This window comes from Crocodylus porosus, unplaced genomic scaffold (genome assembly GCF_001723895.1).
Source record: "Crocodylus porosus isolate Cpor-Errol unplaced genomic scaffold, CroPor_comp1, whole genome shotgun sequence".
In the NCBI taxonomy this organism is placed as follows: domain Eukaryota; kingdom Metazoa; phylum Chordata; order Crocodylia; family Crocodylidae; genus Crocodylus; species Crocodylus porosus.
In genome coordinates, this window is record NW_017728915.1 from 16,281,350 (window position 1) to 16,301,443 (window position 20,094).

The 20,094-nt window shown below is 42.4% G+C and overlaps 1 protein-coding gene across 1 annotated transcript in view; it reads right to left on the reverse strand.

Annotated features, from left to right (window-relative positions):
• Positions 1 to 20,086, reverse strand: part of PAPD5 (poly(A) RNA polymerase D5, non-canonical) — a 70,210-nt gene extending 50,124 nt beyond the window's left edge. Inside the window, exon 1 of the mRNA XM_019535746.1 lies at positions 19,890 to 20,086. The gene's annotated coding sequence lies outside the window, so the exon portion shown is untranslated. The remainder of the gene's footprint in view (positions 1 to 19,889) is intronic.
• Positions 20,087 to 20,094: the final 8 nt, after the last annotated feature.

The window sequence follows — 20,094 nt, forward strand, 5'->3', positions numbered from 1 at the left end:
TTTTTTTAGACATAATGCTATTGCACACTTAATAGACTACAGTATAGTGTAAACATAACTTTTATGTGCACTGGGAAACCAAAAAATTCGTGTGACTCGCTTTATTGCAATATTCCCTTTATTGCGGTGGTCTGGAACCGAACCTGCAATATCTCCGAGGTATGCCTGTATACACAACTTGTCCGCATGGTTTTTGTGCTAGGTAGTCAGAAGTGTCAAGGTTTAACAAAAACAGTACAAACCCCTAGTGTAGATACAATTTATAATGACAGAGATGCATTTTCCTTCCGGTACAAAAAATATCATGGTGGTATAAAGTAATATCACTGTAAGAACCTTTTCACTGGTTTAACTGTATCCACATTAGTGGGAGGTCTACAGCTTTGATTACACTTGTACAGCTAAGTGATTATTTCTGTGTTTAAACAAGGTTTTTGCTCTTCGGTGCTACTAGGGCTATCATTTATTTCCATTGCTAATATACTACATCCTGCAGGTATTGAAGTTAGTTACTCAAATGTGGAACTGCTATTTAAACAATATTGTAACTAATTCTGGAAGCTTATTTTTGTTCTTTCACTTTGCATATTTTGGAAGGGCTAATGGAATATCAGGGGACTTTTTTTTTTTTTTTAAAGCAAGTTAGAAAATAGTATGGAAGGAATCAACACCATCCTTGAAAACTATGATGCTCAACCTCTGGTCTGTGGGGTACCTTACAAGTCTGGAAATTTGGTGACAGAGGAGTGGTGGCATTTAACACCACCACTTCTCCCCCACCACCTAATTTCCAAGCCCTGCAGGCCAGATGACAGTCCTGAATGCAGGGCTGTGGAGATGATCTGGTGCACATGGCTGGGAGTTGATCCAGCCTCATGAACCAACTCCACATCATTTATCTGGCCCCTAGAATCAAAACATTGGGCATCAATGCTTTAAAAGACTGAAAAAAATGTTTTTTTTAAAAATGTTTTAAAATAAGGAAAATAAAGGAAAGGCAACACACATAAACACAATGTATTTCTATAAAAATCAACAACTCTTACTAAGCTACAGACATAGTTCTGAAGACTCACATAACAGGCATCCTATTTGTTTTTCAGTTACTTCAGTTTAGTATTCAAGCTGCAAACTAGTTACACCTGACCAAAGATGCCTTTCATATCATTTCCAGATATGTGACTGCTGCAAGCAAATTTGGCTATTTTCACATGTACAAAGGTATTTTTAAACCATTTTTCAGATTTTGTGTGTAATATAAAGCTTCCAGACAGATTTGTTCACATTTCGAACTAACTGAGTTTGCACAGCCTTTAAGGAATGTATTGTATCTAAACAAGAACAAAGGTTAGTTTGGAATCAACAGAATGGAAATCAAAGGTAACAGAGAAGTCTGATGACAGGAGACTATACCATGTTTTTCCCTAAAACTACAAACATATTGTGTTAAGAAATGCATACAGATGCAAATCTCGGGGTTCAGCTAATGATAGTAAAAAACTCCAAAAAACCTAAAAATGACACTATAAAAGCATCACTACTGCAAAAGCAGTTGTTGTTCCTAGTGGCAACACTAACAAACTACCATTTGCATAGTAAACCTGTTTTATATCTACATACAGACGGATATTTAAAGAAGCTGAGATTTACAACTATCTACAGTGAGAGACAATAATATTTTGAGCTTACTGCAAAAAAACTTGCAGGCATTTATTTCCTGGAGCAAGTTAAATTAGATGAGTCACGTAGCCTTTGCTCTCTGTCTCAGCAATTTTGATCTTTTTAAGCTTCATCAAAAGTTGAGCAAAAGTTACAAGCGATTCACATCTAACTTGCAGATACAATACTTGCAAGAGACTATTTGGACAGCTAACTTAAGAAAACATTTCAAGTAAAATCTAGAATGCATTCTTGCATTCTTATGAAAAATAAGACAATGATAAAAGCTTCATGACAACTAACCTTCATAGTTTAGAGCAAAAAAAAAAGGGCATAATATTGAAGTGATCTACAAATTAATTAAATTGTAACATTGCATGAGTTTAACTGTATTCTCTATATTAAACACAGATGGTACGTCTACATGTTCATCGATGGGCCATGGTCACGGAGCATTAAGTTTAGTACCTGCAAGGCTGGGACTAGGGAAGGGGCAGGGGAAAGCAGCAAGGCTGGGACTAGGGAAGGGGCAAGGCAGCAAAGCAGAGGGAACAGAGCAGCATTCACCCCAGCCCTGGCTACAGCAGCCCTGGGAGTGGCCGGCACCAGCTGCATGCAGCCACTGGGCTGCGCTGTGCTCCGCCTCTCCCCCCCGCACCTGGGCTCCACTTGTCTGTACTCACCTCTGCTCCTAGGCTGCGCTGTACCCTGGATCAGGCAGCTGGTGTCGGCTGCTCCTGGGGTCACTCCAGCACAGGCTGGGGTGAGTGTGGAAAAGCAGAGCCCCGAGCAGCATGGGACACAGCACTCACCCCAGCCCCAGCTGCAGCAGCCCCAGGATCAGCTGATGCCAGCTGCCTGTAGCCACTGGACTGCACTGTGCCCTGGTGTAGCTGCTGTATCCGGGGCTGGGGTGAGTGACATGCCCTGCACCACCCAGGGCTCCACTTGTCCACACTCACCCCAGCCTGTGCTGGAGCAGCCCTGAGAGCAGCTGACACCAACTGCCTGCACCAGGGCACGGTCCAGCCCAGAAGCAGAGGTGAGTGCAGAAAAACAGAAGCCAGGTATGGAGGGAGGGTTTTAGGTGGAGCCCCGTGCAGCCCTACAGCTGCAGGCAGCTAGCACTGGTTGCTCCCAGGGCTGGGGCGAGTGGGGCCACAGCCCCTTCCGCTCCCCGCATTGACTTACTTGCTTGGGCAGGTGGGGAGCATCTATGCTGATCACATAAAAGTGAATTTACCTCGCATATAATGAATGGTGCGTCTAAATATGCTCATTGCACAAGAGTGAATTCGCATATAAAGAACCCACATAAAACAAGGGAATCCTGTACTAAAAAACTAGCTGCTAATCATCCATGCGTTACATCTAGGTGCAGCTGAACTAAACAATTAATGTAAATACCTACTTACAGGGAAAGATCAAACAAGTTCTCTAAAAGTGAAGACCCCTTTCACACACAAATTCAGTCATAGATCTTAAAGCAAAGTGATTTTTTTCGTAATCAAGCCTGACCACACTTCAATGACACCATGGCAGGAATATTAAAAGCATTTTCTAAGACAGGTACCACATAAATATACTTTTGCAACTTGTACATATAGTGCAGTATGTCTACATTACTGTAGTGTAGCATGCAAACTAGATGCACATTAAGTGTAACACACTTGCATCAGGTCACAAATGGTCTATCCTGCAAGGCAAAGGACACATACTCTACAAATGGCTGGGGCATGCGATTCTGAGCAGCACTGTTATACTTGCAGATTCCCTTTAACAGCAAGTCACCGGATTATCTTTGAATTGCTGGACCTCGAGCTGAAGACCTCTGCCAACCTTGAGTGGCAGTCTGAAATTAAGCTCCTTGTCTCTATTTGCTTATCTAAACTTCATCGTGTCTCTTTAGCATTTTCCTCCAACCCCATTTTAGAAATTAATGTCTCTCTGCCAGAAAAGAAAGAATTCTCTACGCTCCAGTCTTTCTCCTCCTTGATTCTTCTCACACACCCTCCTCTCTCATCAAGGGAAAGAAAGAAAACAAAAAAAGGAAAATTCAGAGTTGTCATAAGTGATGCACCTCAAGATATTCTAAAGCAAAAATCAAGTATGTTTCCCTTCCCTCTCCCATTCTGAATACCAGAGTTCCAGGACAGAGGCTACCTTCACCATACTGGACTCAGCCTGGCCAGCTACTGGCTGTAAAACTTAAGTTAATGTCCTTCTGGAAGTCATACTAGTTAACTGGATACCCTCCAAGAAGGAAAGGTTCTGTTTGAGGAGTGCCTGGAATTTTAAGAAATACATAAAAAGTCCAAATTTTAAGTTCCTGAACTAGCTCATTATATAAACCACCTCTGGACATAACTGGTTCACTGTATTTGTACAAGGAAGAAGGCAGGGCAGAATGGCACCTTAGAGACTAACTGGTTCAGAAAGGCACGAGCTTTCTTAGCTAACAACCTAATTCATCAGATGCTAGAAATGGACTGGCAAAAAGGAAAGATTGCACTTAGAAGGAAAAGGGAAAATGGGAGGGGACACTGCTAAGAGGTGATAAGAGGATTAATGAGATCAATTAAAATGAACGAGGCAACTAATACCTGGAAGGACATGAGTAAACAGCTAGTTCAGGTAATAGGATAGGAATCCACAGTCCCTGTTTAGACCAAGGTTAACACAATCCGCCAGCCTGTAAATGATTTGTTTGCTAATTTCACATTAAAATTGGTTTAAAGTTTTGTTCTAGAACAGCTACTCCAAGTCAGTAATGGAACACCCCGAGAGGTTCAAGTGTTCCACTACAGGCATTTTAATATCAAATGAGTATATATTTGTCCTTTTATACAGGGATTGCCCTATCTGGCCAGCATAGATAGCTGTGGGGCATCGTAAGCAAGTGATAGTATACATGATGACAGTGGAAGAATAGGTCAGACCAGGGTTTGAATCTGGCTCTACTGATGTGAGTGGCTACAGTTTGGGGATGGTATCTAAACCCTACTGTAGGTCCCCAAGGTGTGCATCCCTGTCAGTGACATCAGAGCAAATATGGCTATAATGCAGAGCTTGGCTGCAAGCAGTGGATCTAGTGGTTTGCTTGGGATGAAAGCTGGTAGCATCAAGGTAACTGTAGCAGTTGCTCGGTTTCTGATACAATATGGTGGCAATACGGCTATTACAAAGTTTCACAGTGGTGTCTAAAAAACTGATTTGCTGTGAGTGGAGAAGAATGTTCCAGAATCAGTTTACTGGAGGGGTAGAAGTTGTTAAAGTCCTGGTGAAATTTCTTGAGTAATTCTATGTGTCCACATAATGATGATGTCACTGAGGTCCTCAAGTATACCAGGGCAGCTATGGAGGAGGCAGACTTCAAGATCTGTCATAAATATATGGGCATACGGGGGGGGGGGGCATGCATCCATTACAGTACTGTTCAAAGGTGTAGGAAATTTAGTTAATGATTAAGGTCAAAAATTAGTCAAAGTTTGTCACTTCAAATGGCCAAAGGAAAAAGTTCCCTATTGCTATCTCTACTTCTCATGTCTCTACTAGCTACGAGTGAAACAGGCAACAAGACAGATGGTTGCATGTTGTACATGAACATTGGAAAGAACAGTGAACCAGAAAGGGAGGAAAGACAGCTAAGACAAGGGGTGCGCCATAGTTAAGAGAACACTGAAGTAGACTAGACCAGGGGTATCAGATTTGGCCTGCAGAGCCCTGTCATCTGGCTTCCAGTGCTGACCACCCATGGGTCTTGAGTGGACCCACAGACAGCGTGCAGGGATGCATCAGACAGCCCAGCACGCCGCAATGCAGCACCTACTCCAGCACACCACATGCACCATCTACTCCAGCACACATCCACTCAATGCAGGATCCAGCATGCATCCCACCATGGCTAGAGCAGGCGGTACATGCAGCATAGCCCAAACATAGCTAGAGTGGGTGCTGCCTGCAACATGGTCCAGGACTGAGAGCTCTGGGACACATGCTGGAGCAGGTGCAGCCCTGCATTGACATGGCTAGAGTGGTGCCACATGCAGTCTCAGAGCAGCCAGTTTAGGATCATACTGCATGTGGTGCTACTTCCAGAGCCACACTACACATGGCACCTCCTCTGGGATTCATGCTAGATCTAGTGCTGAACAGACGCAAGCTGGAGCTAATGCTGTGTGCAGCATGGTTCCAGAGTGGCTGGTCTGCGGAACATACTGAATCTGGCATGTGGGGCTGGTCTGCGGGCCTGATCCAGTCTGGAGACAAGCCTTATCCAGCCCCACAGAGCTGGATACATTTGACACCCCTGAACTGGACAATTTAGAAATGTTTAGTAACCTCCTCACTACAGGTAGACAAATATTGCCTCATACAATATGTGCATATATGTGGGAGAAAAGGTTTGGAATTAAATCATTACCCACTTCATTTGTCCCAACAAAGATCCTGTTGCACGTTACTTGTTAACTTTTAAGATGACACTGCTGCCTGCGGTCACCGGTCACATATTTTTTACCTATATAAAAATACCATATTGGCAAATCTGTGAGAACAGCTGCAAAAATTTACCAGCCTTTTCAGACATGCAAGTTTTGATGCATGTTATCAAAGACAAAACAACTGTTACTTGCTGAACCTTAATTTAATTTTCCTTGTCATATGCCACCAGACAAGAGCAAAGCCTGACCAACCAACAAGAGCTTAAGTAATTATTTTATTTTCCTCATGTAATAATAAAATTCAATCTTATCTAGGTAGAAGGAATTACTAATGGAGAACAGGGTACTATTCTCAGCCACAGTCTTGAGATGAATCTCTTTGCAGACCACAGATAATTTACCCCTAAAGGCTGGATGGACATCAACATCAAATTCTTAACACAATACCTGGACAATATCTACCAAGTGATATTGTTGCAAAGAAAGTTCTAGTGCCCAGATGGATTAGAACAGTTTAAAAAACACAACCAATTTATAAACATCAAACTGAGTCAATAGAGGGTTTTCTACACCAACAGCCTGAAACAAGCTTATTTATCTGGATTTTAATTCAGCTAAAGGAAAGTAAGAAGTAACTAAAACAAAGAATAAATCTGCTGAACATATTTTTTTCCTTGCTTGGCTCAAATATTGGCCAAGACTCTATTTGAGCCTTTGCAGTCACGATCATTATTCAGCTTAAAACAGTTTTCCACACCACATCATGTTTAGCTCAATACTTTAACTGACAGTGCTTGAAGCTTGCTAAAAATCAGTAGCTTTGAATACACAAAAATAAAACCATCCTATAAAGGCTCAAATTAAAATTGAAACTTAGCATGCTTTTCATAGAAAATTAATTTGATAACAAAATTAAATCAAGGAGGAAAAAAAGCGCCACCTACTAGCATACCAAAACTTGATGCACACACATGTACTGGCTGCTTCTAAAGCTTCCCAACAACAAAGCTAGCAAACTGTTTTAAAAGTGACCTTACCAAAACAAGACATTTCCTGTACCAGGGGCACTAAAGATTATTCGACCAAAGCGGACGGGTGATGGTATAATTAAAGATTCACTCTGTTCAGACTATGTATTCATGTAACACTAAAGTTAATATCTGGTCACCAGAAAGTGCATTTTCTAAATGTAGAACATTCCAACGCACCACAACCCACCTGTAATTACAATAATACTCTGTATAAATGGCTAGTATACACCTGGCAGTCATAACAAGTTACTTTGAATTATTCCACATTAGAGTATCTTGTGTCCACAAACTTTATTATTTGTGGCAAATGATTTTACCCACAAGGAAGTAAGTGTAGATTCATCCCCTTCCTGAAACAACTAGGGAGTATCTGCTGAAACCTCTGCATGGAATCCCACCCTGACTTCCAGATTACCTGTTCATTTGTTTTACCTGTTTGCCCTCAACTGCTCAGGAGTCGTCTTAACTGGATGTCACTATGTCATTTATATGCTGGAAAGGGACAAGGTGCTTTCCTTTGCAGTTTTGGCCCATGGGGAGTTCACATATCTTTGTCCTACTCTCAACTCTTCACTAGTCAAGCCTTATGGTACCACACTGAGATCCGGTCCGATCCTGTTCTCAAGAGGACAATCAGCCCAATCTCAATAGCATTTACTCAGCAAAATAGGTATAGCACAATGCATGTAAGGTGGGACACAAGGCATGACACTTCTGTCAGTGCAGCAATAAGACAAAAGAATTTAGATAGGGCTATAAGAATGACTAATACAATAGGAATCCAAGGAAAAGAGTATGGTCTACTGTTACCAAAAGAAGCTTGACCATGTAAGATATAACCCTCTACCACTGAATCTTATGGATTCTCCAGTTAACCTTCAGGGTCTTGTCAACAACCTGAAATCAAAGCAACCACAATTACTGTGATCTAGGACCATGCAAAAACAACAGCCAAAAGACAAGCTTGAATCACAAGTGGCAACACAAATGCTGGCCAATGGCAGTAAGAACTGAATAATATTAAGGGTGCAGCAATAAAGATTTTCTTGGCCAATACTGATAGCCAGTTATTAACCAGCCATATCGGCCAATACAGATCCAATAACTGATTTACAGGAACACAGCCAGGCAGCATGGAAAGCAGCACCCTGCAGGTAAGTCTGTAAAGGGGAAGGGGCATAGGGGAGGGAAGGGGCAGATCAAGGCTCCCAGTGAGGAAGGGAGTGGGGCAGGGGCTAAATGCGCTGCCCAGCTAGGGCAGTGAATGGGATCCAGGGCCAGGGCCAGGGCAGGGAGTGGGACAGAGCCATGGGCAGCTTGTCCAGGGCATCAGTATCCCAACGCTTAAAATCGGCGGTGGTGGTATTTGAAATAGAGTTCAAATAAGCTTTAGTTCAAACACTGCCATCACTATTTTTAAATGTAGGGATGCTTTTAACCAGAATGGAGTCAAGTTAGGCAAGGGTGGATGCAGGCTACCCACTGTGGGCTTGGGGCTCTCCATTCTGCTGCCTTTGCCCCAGAGGCCCCATGCCCACGTGGCAGTGGGGGGAAAGGCAGCAAAACAGAGACCCCTGAATCCAGTGAGCAGCCTGCATCTGCCCTGTACACAAATCTGGCAGGGCAAATACCCTCCCATGCCTCCGCTGCACACAGCAGGGGGAGCCCACCCCCCAGCACAAGCTGCCTGAAGCTCCATCCTGTTCCCTACCGCAGCCCTGGGTCCCATTCACCACCTTAGTGGGGCAGCACCCCCAACGTCAGCCCCAGTCCCTGCCCCACTCCCTCAATCTACTCTCCCACAGCCCTTCCCTTGTCCATACCCCTTCCCCTCCACAGACAAGGCTGCTGCTCTCCATGGTGCCTGGCTGCATTCCTAGCCACGTGCATGCGTGTGGCCATGCAATGCATGTGATGTCCAGGAGCCCCATCCAGAAGACATACTGCATTTATTGGTGACATCAACTACACTGGCCAAAAAAAGCCAATAGCCCATAATATTAATATTCTTTTTAATCGGTGCTGATCCAATATGTAACTGATAGTCAGTGCACCTCTAAATAATGTTTTACAACCCAAGTTTTGGGGTTGCAAGGGGGAGTGGATCTTAGCCTAGGTACGGTAAGGACACTATCAGGACCATCTTTCTGCATACTTGGCTTTAATCTCCTCCACATCCACTGTTAAAATAGAATTTATACTGGAGACTAGACAAACTCTCCATATTTTTTCTATAAATCACCAACCTTATGATTTCCTGACTATGCCTCCTACTGCAGTGCTTATTGGTCAACCCTCTCCCCATGACCCACCACCAAATGGTGACAGCACAAGGATTAACCTTTCTTTTAGATAATTCTACTGCAGATGCACATACAAAAAAGAAACAAAAAAACACAGTCCTGAATTATGTCCTCCAAAGTAAGAGCCAAGATAGGTATACATGCATCTTATCTTGCTACTTCTGTTTTATCTTTACCTAACTTCCTAATTCAACATCTCCAGCCTACCTGGCATTTATGACCTTTTCCCACAAGTTGTCAAAACAATTACCCTTAAACCACACCACTCACCACAGGCCCATTAAGGATTGCACGAACAGGGAAGAAAACGTGTTGTTTCTTCAAAGCAGGAGGAAGAGAGATTTTTATATAGCAGGAAGTGAAGATAACTAGCATGGCACACATGCAGCTGCTGGCAAAGATAGAAGTCACCAGTGTTCCTGGAGAAGACTGCTTGAAAATCTAACTTTTCACAGCACTGTGAATTATTCACTAAGGTTTCCTTTCTTTTTTTTCTTTCTGTAAATATAATGTTCATATGTCTGTCCTTGTGTATGCACAATTACCAACTTTAAAAGTACTGAAAATGCCTTGAAGTTACTACATGACTTCAGATACACTTACAGTAGTTTATGACCATGACTGCAGAGATCAGTATTTCTCCCATGCTGCCTGAAAGTACCCTGCAAATAGTACAGTTTAGCTCACAAAAAAATCAGACGAATGATAAGATGCAAAAAGGAGACATAAGAGAATTTTGTTTGATACCAAAACCCTGAATTCCACTGCTAAGCACTCCACAATGCACTGCAAAAGGAAAAAACCCAGAATTAATAACGCACAGCAGCAGAGTAAGGCCTCTACAATATGCATGCCCAAAACAGAGCACTTGCTTTGAAATAGCAGTCATGTGTGGCTGCAGCAATATGAGGGTGCAGGAGAGCAGGGGGAACTCCTTCACTACAGGATAACATAACATTGCAATGCTCTACCAATATGCATACCTGCAGATATGTAAAAATATGCAAAAAGTGTACTATACTTCTTTCTGTACTACACTTAAATGTTCTAAGGCTTTTTTTTTTTTGTGCTACCTTATAAATATGTACCTGGAATGAGCAACATAATTTCTACCCTATTCTGATGTCACAACAGTTCATGGTATTTTTGGAACCAATTCCTACTCTCATCTGTCATAGGTTAAAGTTTCAAGTTGATTAAAGTTCAAGTTGCTACTCCTTTAAGGTTACTCTGTCCCAAGGCACCATGCCATGTTTTTGTCCATCCCTTCTTGCTCCAAGAATTATTTCCTCCCACCAGCAAAATGAGGCAAAACTGGTTTCCAAGTGAGACAAAATTTTTCCCCGAACTAAACTTATAGTATTTTAGGCTGTGTGCATTATGTAAACAAAAAGGTGAAACAAAAAAGCCAACTCTACAGTTTTTTGGCATGCTAGCTTTTTTTGAACACATATTTTACTATTTAAGTTGAAAACATCAGGATTCATTCTGGTCCCATAAGCTGGGAGGACAAGAAGGGTTTTAAATAAGTATGAGAAACATTACAAAACTTTGTATTTTATTAGTAAAGTAGAATTTCCTAAGACAAGCCTTTTGAAAACTATTTCATGGTTTGGAACCTAATCTGACTTCTACCTGATACTTTACTTCGAAACCTCATAGAAGTGAAGTATTACATTTTGATGGCTATGCTTCATTTAAGTACTGTAGGTTTTTACTTTAATTTTTAACTGTATAACATTTATTAGTATCTCTCTCCATTCACATCAAACTAACCCTCCAAGCTTCAAAACTGCGTTCCTGCTTCTCAACTGGACTAAGCGATAATAGTAAAGGACCAGGGTTTAGAGAGAGAAGAGGCAAAAGTTCCATTAATGCATTTTTCCCCAAGTCAGACCCTATGGGAAGAGTCCATACTTTCATCCTTTTTCCTCATACCTCAGAACAAACTATAAACTATGCTTAATACTTAAAAGCTTGATTTAAAAAGACAAAGTAACACTGCTATTCAATTTTTTTTTAAAAATCTCCCAAACAGAGCCATGCCCAGGGAATTATATGCCCAAATTGTAATACCAAAACAAACCCAAGTGTTGGGTTTCTTTTTAAAAGAAAAATACATATCATATAATTTGGTTTCTTTGAACTTCGAAACCTGAGGGCTCTCAGACTCCCCTTCAAAGTTATCTAAGCAGCCCTACTGAATATTTTGGGCCACCTCCCAATATTTTGCAAGCCTAAACAATGGTGTTATAGAATACTTCCAAAAGGTTTCCCTAAGTGCCTTTAGCATTACATTTTGAAGCCTGCCCCAAAACATGTTTCTCCCAATCCTTGAAATGGACAAATTCATGTATTTTGAAGTTGCATGCGAACCTCCAATTTTAACTTCCCAGAAAACCTAATCAACTGAAAAAAATCTGCATGGTCAGAGTGATCCCAACTGGCTGTTAATTTCATAACTCATTTTACTTCTGATTTTACCAATCAAGTGACAAGAATTATATAGACTCTGTCCTACTTCTGACAATAAAGTGATTTGTCTAAAGCATATTCTTTGCTCTTCTGTTTCAACATCTTTCCGTTCTTAAGTGCACTTGTCAGTTACGTTACCAAATATCAAAATGAGACATCTCCAGGGAGCTAGCAAGCTATTGCCTGTGGATTTTTAATAATTTATTCTCATGTATGAATGTGTATGCCAAATTTACCTGCAACTTCTGTTTTCTTAAACAAACTTCTTTACAGTGTTCCCTAATACCATATATATGTTTAATCCAAGACACAAAAAAAGTTACATGATCAACCTAAACTGCTGTAACTTAAAAATATGAAATGTTGTTTAGTTTTTTTTACTTATTTTCCTATTAATTTTGAAGGATTTGACCCTAATGCAATAACTGAATGTTGCTGTTTGGCCACAATCAACATTACTTTTCTGGCTGAAACATGTAGTTGCACAAGATGCAGAATTGTTTTAAGATTAATGATTTTTATCAGGTTCTTACCCCCCCGATCTTTTAAAGTAATGTGGCACCATGGATCACAACACTGAAGGTTGCGTGATTCATCACTACAGTCTAAAGGTTCCTTAAACTATATGGAGTTTGGGATACTTGTTAAGCACAGCAGTGAGCAATGTTCTTTAAGTATGCCAGGAATCGGGAAGGTCTTAAATCTAACAATTTCTTCTGTGGTCCTAAGCTACTCTCCTTCTGTATGCAAGAGTATATTATATAAAAGAGATACAAATCTCTATGAAAGAGAGTTGTCATGATTCATATTATAGGACACCTTCTGTATTCCATTCAGCCTGGAATACATTAGCACTTCTGAACAAATTCACTTGCTTGTGTGTGTGCACACTTGTATATGAGCACACACTTCCTCCAGCCACAGGGTCCTAGTCCCCTCTATAATAGGTCTTCAAAATGCTATGCAACAGAAAAATAACATTCTTCCCACATCGCAGTGTCTCCTGCCAGAGCATCCTCCTTGTAGAACTACACTTCTACAGAACTGCCTGCAAATCACAAATAAACTGGTTTTTTTTCCTGCTCCGGGGACTCCGTGAGGGTCCTGTCAACTCCCTGATGCATTACACTATACAGGCCTTCTACATGGGATTAGCATTTGAACTGGGTCTTCACTCTTTACCTTGTAGGGACTCTTGTACAAATCCTCCTACTCTCTACTCCAGTATAGTTTAAATTTAGTCTGAAGATTATTTAGTCCTCCTAGGACATGCAAGTAGCTCTCTCTTGATCCCTGACATAGTTTGGGAAGCAACAGATTTGTCACAGGTGGGGTTGGGCCCAACTCCCCTTAAAAAGCCAACCACCTTAAGTACCTGTAACTTTAACGAATGAAGATGAGAAACCCAGCCATTTGGCTACTATCCAGGATTCCATAGCTGCCAGTCAATGGAAAGCTTGGACAAAGACAGGCTATACATGACAAGGTCAGGGTTAGATGCACTTGAACAGTGAATTCTGGAGGAGCAGAATAGCTGCAGAGAAAATTCTGGTTTCAACTGACAAGCTTCAGTCTTTAGCTTCTTAAACTTAAAAAGACAGTTTCCTTAAGAACACTTAAGTCATTTTAGGCTCTGCATATAGGGCTCAGCTACTTGAATTTCACACACAAGTATAGTTCAGCCAGTTCCAGGAGCAGAACAAAGCATAATACAGTTTACCAGGTCTGCCCATCTCAGATGCACTCCCTCTACCTTTGTTCTTATGTTGTTGTGTGGCTGGGATAACATCAGATTTGCAACTAAAAGGACATGAACACTCATTTAAGTAGTTTCCATTTAGTGATAGTAGTGCTAGGAGCCTCTGAACCTCAGATGAAGTTCTATAATCAAATCAGTCCAATCCTTTTTTTTTTGGTGGGGGAGAAAGGGATGAAATACTGACAAAGCCTGACAGGACAAATTAAGCAGATGAGTGTTTTATCTCTGATGTTGAGTCTTGCCTATATGGATTACAACTTTTCCCTCAAGTCTGATATTTTGTTCTTTTCAGCATCACTGTGTTGTGTAGAGCATGACAGGTGCTCAAGCAGAATCTGTCTGGTGCAAAGCAACATGTGAGCTTTTAAGCTTCACTTGCCAACTGAATATCAAGGAACTAATAAAGCAATTTAGGAAGTCACCAAGATAAGGATGCAAAAGAACAAAAAACAACAATAGAGCATGTGTAATGCAACCATATAATATGTTCTATTCCTGTTTTGCTTGCTAAATGTAATCTTTATTACGATTATTTATTAAGTACCATAAAATGTCCACTGTGGTGCCATAAAGTTTGCAGAAAAACCTTAATTTTTGGAACTTACTGAAAAATTAAATATTCAAAAAAACTCACATGGATAAACTGTATATATTAAACAAGAAAATGAAGACAAAAAACAGGTTTTAAGTATAAAATCTGAGCCATAAGTATACAATTGTAATAATCTTTTTCAACTAAAATGTAAGAACATTTTAGCACACGTCTCGACAAAAAAGTATGATCAGCACAGAAAACCTCAAATGGCTGACTGAACATAACCGTATATTTACTTTGTTAAACTAAAATATTTCTAATATTTCAACATGCATGTTTATTTAACATAAATTTTATCCTTCTGATACACAAAAAGCTAGCTAGTTTATCCATGGTGATCTCCTAAGTAAGGACTATGAGCCCAATTAAGACAGTTGATCTGTATGTCTAAATACGTATGCAAAATTAGCATACAATTGTGAAGTTATATATCCAATTGTTATCTCACCGAATCAAAAATGTAAATACCACATTCAGACTGCAGCCTAGTTAGTTGCACAAGTAAAGCATAAGTAACTTGAATCTAATCTTTCTGAAAATGAAAGCATTTCACTAGTTCAAATTTTAAAATGTCCCAAATCTGAGAAATAAACAAAAATGGTTACATTTACTCATACTACTGCATTCTCTCACATAGAACACACATCTCTTTCCCCGCAAAAAAACAGCTGCTGGAAATCAGTGCATTTGGTATATGCAAGGAAATATGGTAAGAACAGTCTCTGCCACTTATGAAAACAGCAAAAGTAAAAGTCTGCTCTCAATCCACAGTAAGAACAATCAACAAGCTAGCCTCCCTAATTGCTGCTACTGTTACTTAATGCAAAGAAAAATCTTCTTTCTTCATTCTGCCTTTAAGAAAACAAAGTGCATACCTTAGTTGTACATGTTATGCATGAATACACTTTTTTTTTACCATAAGTAACAGGGCCTTTCTATTTTTATTTCAATAGTTTACATTGAAACAGCAAAGCAGGAACAAGTTTGAGAACTGTTAACAAAGACAGCGTCTTTTATAAAAGTGTTATCAAGCATTTGATAGGGCAACAAATTACAGTGGTTTATATTACCCTATGAACAGGTAAAACTTATTTGAATTGGTAGAAAGTGATCATGAACTAAAATTACAAACCTCACACAAAGCAAATTTATGGCCTTCTCTGACCAATGTTACCATCTAGTGTTCCAGGATACTGAGACACTCAGGTAACAGACTTGTTACTCATTATGGCTGTTTGCAAATGTTAAAACAAAACAAAACACTTTACAGTGCATTATTTTGACCTGGCTCTGTAGCATTTGTACAGTTTGAGCGCTTCAGCAGGGCTTTTTGGTGCTTTTACGTAAAGCTATTAGATAAAAGCACCAAAAAAGCCCCACCAAAGCACCCAATCTATACAGACACTGGGTGAGTTGGACAGGGCATGGCACAGGAATGTGCCAAGTTTAAAGTAAAGCAACTTTTTTGTTTTTTTTAAATGTCTGCAAGCAGCCTATTAAGCCTATATAACTGGAACTATGGAAGTAACTCATTGTATGAAATAAACAATTACTCAAGAGCTGATACAAGGTTTACTAACAACCATTTAACTGGTCTGTTAAACTACAGTGTTCGTAAGACTTTTGTAACCAACTTCTTCTGATCTTTCAAGAGTCGTCAGTTGCTGGCTAGCTACTGGATTAAAAAGCTAAACAAGGCAAAATCAATCAATGTTTACCAGCCATTTATCACTCTTCAGTACATACTCTCTCTGTAACCCTTTGGTCTCTCGAATTCCATGTACTAACTTGCTTCTATTGTTCAGACAGGCGTGTTATGAGCAACCCCCATAAACTCTGAGAACAGACTGTGCAGAAGTTTCAATATTCTGCCTTAGCCTACTACCCATTAAGAAAATAAGACAGCCAGCGCAGAAGGTCAGCATGATATGCATTATGATCACAAGCACACCCACCTAGACGTGTACCAATATATCAGTACCATGTCAGATTGGCACCAATAAAGGGAAATTTAACATTATTGGCTTTTTTTGGCTGGTGTAGCCAATAATGTCATGGATAAATACAACATCCCTTCTGGCCAGGGCCCTTGCACACCGCGTGCACGCCTGCAGCCACACATGTGCACATGACTAGGAATGCAGCCAGGCAGCATGGAGAGCAGCACGTTGCAGGTAAGTCTGTGGATGGGAAGGGGTTTGGTGGAGTCAGATCAAGGACCCCAGTGAGTGAGGGAGGGAGTGGAGCTGGGGGAGCTGCCCAGCCACGGCAGTGAATGGGACCCAGGGCCAGGGTGGGGAGCAGGATGGGGCTGCAGGGGGAGGCACAGAGGGGCATATGCTTCTCCAGATTTGCATGTGGGCTCAGGGCTCTCCGCTCTGCTGTCTTTGTTCTGGGGGCCCTGCATTAACTGCACGTTCCCTGCCCGCCTAGCAGCAGCGGGGACAGTGAGTTGTGCCTCCTGCTGCCTTTCGGACAAAGGACGAGCAGTCAACATGGGGCCCGGGGGCAAGGGCAGCAGAGTGGAGAGCCCTGAACCCACAGCAGGCAGCCTGCATCCACCCTCGCTCCACTAAGCTCCACTCCGGTTAAAAGTGTCCCCTCACTTAAAAATAGTGGTGGTGGGGTGGCACTTGAACTAAAGCCCATTTGACAAGCTTTAGTTCAAGTGACACCACTGTCATTTTTTAAATGCTGGGATGCTGATCCCCTGAATGAACCACCTGCAGCTCTGTCCCACTCCCTGTCCCTGCCCTCAGTCCCATTCACTGCCCTACTGCCCCACTCCCTCCCCCACCGTGGGAGCCTTGATCTGCCCCCCACTCTATGCCCTTTCCTCTCCACAGACTTACCTACAAGATATTGCTCTCCACACTGCACAGCTGCATTCTTGTAAATTCATTATCCAATCGGTATCACCCGATATGAAATCTTTATTGGTGCACCCTACACCCAACAGTCCAAATTTGGAACAAGTAGCTGCTTAGATTAAAAATCACTGCCTTTGCCCAGTTATGCTGGGAGTCCTGCACAACAGCACAGATTTAATGTGGAACTTTTCACTTTTGATGTTGCCTCTTTAAATCCCTGACAGCAACGCTGGCACCACACATCACTAAACTTACTTTTCCTGTTTCAGGACAGAAGGAAGTTTGCAGTGAGTTATGACTGCAGTACATCCATCTAGTAAGGGTTCTAGTATGGCTGTGCTCTTGAGGTCACCCACTAGACATCAGGGTTACTCCTTCTGTACATGTCATAGAAGCCCATCCATTATTCTCCCTATCTTCAGAAGGTGAAGTTACATTGGATTTATGAAGGGGAAAAATGGCATTTTCAAAAACATCCCCCAACCTCCAGGGAAATAAGTGACAGGACACAAGACAAATCCAAAAGCTACCTTGTAAAAATTAAGCATCAGGCAAATTTCGACTACAGCACCTAATACCCCTGTGAAAGCATGTTATGGAAGGTTTCCTTGTGTAATGACTAGACAAGTTTCAACATGACCCTCTCAGGTAGGAGCTAACATTTTACCTAATTTCCATATTGTAAGCGGAAGAGGGTAGTATTTGGGAGTTGGCAGAAAATTAGGGAGCCAGAGGTTACATAGTTTATATTTTCAAGTGCAACTGGCAATTTGGGATGCCTCTACCGAAACACTTAAAAGGGTCCCATTTTTACAAGGCAAGTGCTTAGCACTTTCTGAAAATTGGGCCCTTTTAAAGCACATCAATTTGGGCACAGAAAACCTGAAACACCAATTTCTTAAAATACAGACCAATTTAAATAAGCCTCTGAAAGCACTTAGCTAGACAGAACTGCACTAGGGCACACACTTTGGCCTGCCATGTCAGTTTGAAAATGGCATACATCTCACTTGAACCCTGCAACCAAACTTCATGTTTTGCAGAAAAACTGAATTTGCATGCACTACACCAGAAACCTAGCTAAGCAAAACAGGCACTCCAAATGAAATCCTGATTTGTGACAAGGAAAGGCAATGATTAATTCAAAATTAGATACTATATTTTGCAAAGCTTAAAAAAAAAAATCATTATCAAGCCGGTATTTAAAACAGCAGAAGCATCTAAGTCAGGGACAGGCAATTATTTTGGGTAGAGGGCCGCTTACTGAGTTTTGGCAAGCCATTGAAGGCCACATGACAGGCAGCCCCGGGGCAGATTAATATTAATTTTCAAAATTTTTTTTAGGGGCCCCACAGGCTGGATAGAATGTCCTGGCAGGCTGCATCTGGCCCCCGGGCTGCATTTTGCCCACCCCTGATCTAAGTGATTTTTCCCAAGGTGGATAAAAGACAGCAGGTGAGGAGAGTAAACCTGTCTCCAGCCACCATGTGTTCACACAGTACCAACTAGTGAGGTCTGGGCCAGAAGGTAATCTAAAAGATGCATCCAGATGCACACATACATAAACACAGAATAGGTCTGTGCAGCCTATTAGCAGTCCCATAGTGGAAGCTCATCAGACTCAAGGTGTGTGCCTGTCTGAAAGGGGAAAATGTCAGCAGATGGGACTTGCAGAAACAGTACCTTTGTACTGGTATCATCAGATCTAAGCAAGGTAAGTCCCTATCAAAGTACTCACCTTGTATCAGCAGGAAAGGTCTGTGCTAAGCATACAGGCATTTGAAACAACGACACCAGATGCAGTCTGGTCAAAAATGACAACCATGTGCATGTGTGTGCACACCCACACAACTCTAGGTGATAGGAAGCATAGCTTGTATACTGTAGAGTCCTGTACCCACATGGACTGTGTAAATGCTGAAAAACATCCTCAGGCTCCTTAGTATGAGCACATACATGTACACCAGTGGCAATTTCCCCTCCCCCATACACATCATGAGACATGCACAGGGACAGGCAATGTCCAAGTAAAATGCCTCATTCCCCAACCCTCACAGCTATGTGCCTGCACACTGACATTAAGAAGTGTCTCTACAAAACCAAGCCTATTTTTAAAGGGCTTTACAAATGCTTCACTAATTACACGGCATGTGTAACATGCACCACGTGCACATGCAGTGCTAGCAGGAGTCGTCTACGGGGAGATCCCCACTCCTGCATATAGGCGTGTCTGCAACATCAGCCTTGGTACAGACATCCTGGACGCATGTAGGATATACTGCTTGCTCTTGACCATAAAAATGCTCTTCCCAACCACTGGACTTCCCTGCTGCTGCGTCTGTGCAGTGAGATACGGTGCTGGCCATTCACTAGGCCCCTTTATTTCACATGCCCATCTCTTCCCTTCCCACGTCCCTACGAGAGAACAACGAGGGAGGCCCCTGGATGCTGGCGTGCAAAATGCCCGCTGTGCGGCCCGCCCCTCCACATCCCGCCGGCCTGGCAGGTATCTCCCCATCAGGCTGGGTGCAAGCAAAGCGCCCATCCAGGGAACCGCTTCCTTCCCCCGGTGCCAGCCTGGGCAGTGACAGCAGGAGAAGATGCTAGAGAGCTCTGGCCTATGCCTCGGCATCCTCCGCCCGGCAGCGCGGGGGGAAGGGAGGGGGCGCCCAACGTGCTCCCACGTCTCCAGGCCCAGACAGGAGCGGCCCCCTCCACCCGCCCATGTGCGGCAGCGGCCGCGTGCTCCGCTCACCCCACGACTCCCTGGCTGTAGTTCCTCTTCTTCCAGGGGGTGCCGGTGTAGAGCGGCTCGGCCGGGCCGGCCTGGGCCCTGGCGGCCGGCCCGTCCCCCAGGGCGGGGGCCGCGCTCTGCGCCCCGGGCCACAGCAGGAGGCTGTAGTTGAGGCCGAAGGTGCTGGCCTTGTTGTCGCGCTTCCTCTTGTTGCTGGCGGCCGAGG